Source organism: Anas platyrhynchos, chromosome 2, assembly GCF_047663525.1.
Source record: "Anas platyrhynchos isolate ZD024472 breed Pekin duck chromosome 2, IASCAAS_PekinDuck_T2T, whole genome shotgun sequence".
Classification (NCBI taxonomy): Eukaryota; Metazoa; Chordata; class Aves; order Anseriformes; family Anatidae; genus Anas; species Anas platyrhynchos.
Window position 1 is genome coordinate 29,242,153 of NC_092588.1, and position 3,971 is coordinate 29,246,123.

Below are 3,971 nucleotides of genomic sequence, written 5' to 3' on the forward strand. Positions count from 1 at the left end.
TTTTTCTTTTAATAAATCATTCTTACCAGGATGACAGTAAAGTGCTGGCATTCATTTGAATTAGCTTTTCCAACAGTTGTTAGCACTCCATGTATTAGACAGATGTGGGAATTTTTCATGCTAAAAAGCTATCAAATTCATAAACTGTAAAGCTATCTCTGGAAAACACAGGCTCAGACAACTATTCCAGCTCTTAAACGTTTTCTATCATTGAGGAATTGCCATGAACCGTGGAGCAAAACAATAGCTGAATAGCCATTATGGAGGGTTGCAACTCCAGATCACAGTGTTTCCCTTCCTAAAATGAATATCCAGAAGATAGGATAAACATCCTCAGTTATCATGAAGAAAACTAACATATGATGCCAGTTTGGCAGATTGATTATCCAGACTTCCAAGATCTGTTCAGCAAACGGTAGTAATAGTAGTAATAGTAGTAGTAGTAGTAGTAGCAGTCATTGTCATCTTTGGTACTAGCCACAGGTGTTTGAATTCATATTACATAATTGGGGCATCTAAAAATATTCATGAATTAAGAATCTAATTAAGAATCTAAGAATATTCAAGAATTCATGTGATGGTGGAGTGAATGGATTCTGGGTGGAATCCTTCATGCTTTAGAGATGCCTCTGTCATTTCCTTTCCAGTGATTATGAGAGATACCCAGAATCATTTACAAGCTTTATGTTTTGATGGCTCAAATTGAGGTGAATTCAAACCTTCTTGGGCAACTGTAAAGGTTCTTGCTATAAAACAAGCTATGTATGGCTTAAAGCAAAAAGTATCAGATCTTTAATATATTAGTAATATACAGAAACTAATTTCTTGACCATTCAAACGATTAGTGTAAAATCTATTTGCTAGAGCTTTGAAATGTTTTAATATATTTAAAATCCTCAACCACTGCTAGAACTTGAGTCCTATACTTTGCCATGAAGTGAATTCAGTACTAATGCTAGACTGTTTGGCCTGGAGTTTCCTTGACTCTTCCCTAAACTTTCAGAAAGAAGCTAGGCATTGACGCTGATTAATAATTTGCTTGGGATAGCAGGAGCCAAAATATTAACCATATAAAAAGAAAATTCAAAATATTTACTTTAAAATATTAATGGAAGTAAAATTTATTATAATTAAATTTATTATAATGAAAAAGAAAAATCTTACAAAATGAGAAATGTTATACTAGGACAGGAGAGCTACTTAGTTTTTCTGCTGATAGAAAAATAAAAATAAAATCAAATGTAGCAATAGATACAAGCAATTAATCTGCCATGATTTAACCAACCTGAAAGTGATTAATTTTGAGTAATTGAGCTCATCTATTAGGCTTTTACTTAATTATCCTAGAAAGAAAACAAAGAACGGTTTACACAAATGTGTTTATCTGTATTGGGCTCCACTTGAATTGACACTGACAGAAAGCTGAAGGATCAACATTTCACATTAAGGTCAGAGAGAGATGGATATTTCTGTGAGATTAACACCAGAGACAATAATTCTGTTGTATAGGAACTCTTATTTTCCAATAAATTTGAACAATTCCCAATGTATTAATGCCTTGATTTCATTTTTGTTATTTTGTTTTGGTTTTGCTATTGTTGATTTATTTTCAATCATACAATAAAAAATCAAAACAATAAAAAATGGTTCCCCTTTAAAACATACTGAATTTGGAAGTTTAAGTGGTTTCTAGAAATCAAGAACCCCTGAATTTGATGGCATTTCTTCCATTTTCATCAACTGATAGTGGGGCATGTTTCTATAAGAATAGAAACCATCTCTGGGAACTGTAACCAATAATATATATGAATATATTTCTTATGGTTTATCTTGTGGTTTATGTTAATTACCAGCTAACCTGTACCACTGGTTGTAAGCATTAGGCTCAGAGGAAGGAAAGACACCCTGAAGATGCTAAGGAGCGTGTAACAGAACCTGTATACTTACCCAAAACTACATATATGTCCTTGTCATCATTCACAGCTCAGAGCAACCAACTTTTCTTATTCTTTCACACCAAGTACATAGCATAACTATTCTACAAGTAGAAAACTATTTTTAAGGGAGTGCTGGGGTGACATACAAATAATAGATGTATATCTGCAATATGCATGGATTCCCCAGCTAGCTCCAAAACTAGAATTATTGAAATCTCCTAAACACTCTGTCAAAGCTAATTTACTGCTACTGAAAAGAGGAGGTAATTAGCCAGGGAGCATCCCTTCACTGACAAAGCCTTATCTTTTCGGGTATCAAAACTTCTGAACCATGTTATTATCATATAACAATATAAATATATAATAGCGCTGCATAACAAGCTAAGGTATCTTTTATGGTATGGCATTGACTAGTACAGATAGGGACTTCACAGCTGCTCCATGGCTCTGCAGTTTGGCCATTTGTTAAACACAGGATGCAGAAGGATGATAGCACCATTGTGTCTCACCAGTGTGGTACTAGGAAGTTGAACAGAGAGACGGGGACGCTCCAAACATCAGATCTTGTACCATTTCCTGAAAACAGCAATGCTACATGCCTCTAGAATTACAGGAAAGGGCAGAGGGCTCAAGACATGAAAGCTGGTCCAGAAGAGAGAATGTAAATGGGAAATGGTGATATAGGCAGAGCCATGGGGTCCATCTAAACAAGCCCAGGAACCTCTGCTTAATAAATAAATAAATTAATTAATTAATTGACTGATTGAATAAAAATTTCCTCTGCTGTAGCTGTCCAGACTTCTAAGGTTCAGTTTGTGTAAATGAATATGTTTTATGGACAAAATGAAAATGTTCATAACGTAAATGTCCATAATGTAAATTAAATATTGCATATTACTTCTGATGCAAAGGAATAAAGACAGCCAGACTCTTCTCAGTGGTACCCAGAGACAGGGAAAGAGGCAACAGGCACAAACTAAAACATGAGAAGTTACACTTTAAAACATAAGTAAAGTTTTTCACTTGACCAGACAGATAGTGGAGTGTCTGTCTGATAGATACTCAAAACTGAGATACTCAAAACCCAACTGGGCACAGCCCTGGTCAGCCTACTGTAGGGGGCCCCCTCTGAGCAGGGACTGGATTGGCAATCCCCAGATGTGTTGTCCTACCTCAGCTTACCTGTGGTTCCACAGCTAGTCAAATGTTCACACCCTCCACTCAATATAGCAGACACTAATAGTTTTCATTCCTAGGCCAGGCACACCTTATTTAATTCAGGTCATAGCTAGATTATGAAACACAGGAGTCCTGATTGGTTCAGCAGCCTCATTTTTAGATGAAATCAGCTGCAAAAATTTATTCAGGATATTCAGGATTCAAATTAGGCCAAAGGGTTAAGTAAAAAAATAAAAATAAAAATAAAAATAAAAATAAAAATAAAAATAAAAATAAAAATAAAAATAAAAATAAAAATAAAAATAAAAATAAAAATAAAAATAAAATAAAAATAAAAATAAAAAAGTTTGTTAAGAAAAAAAATATATTTGATCACAATCATTTAAGGATAATGCAGAGAAATCTAATAATTACATGACATAGTTGATTTGAAATAATAGGAATAAAATGTCAAGAGGCAATTTGATTTATGTGTTTGATTTTGAGTTTCAAATGAAATACAAAAGTAAGAATCTAGACAGACATTATACACAATAAAAGAACATATGTAATTATATCCTGAGCAGTATTGATCAGCATATGCTGTTGTACCACAGTGTGTAGCTGGTATTCACTCCCACCCCATTTTTACAAGAATGCTCTGGCCTTAACGAAAAAACTGGTTTATTACTATTCTGCACAGAGATAAATGTTCAGCTCAAGAACAGATATTATTTTACCTGACAAATGTATATTTTAGAAAAGGGCTGAGGGTTAATTAATAAATGGTAGGATTTTCTCTTTTGTTCCAATTGTAAGGCTCTTTTAGGCAAATGCTTTCACTGCTTTCAGTGGTACTTTTCTAGAAGTTTTATT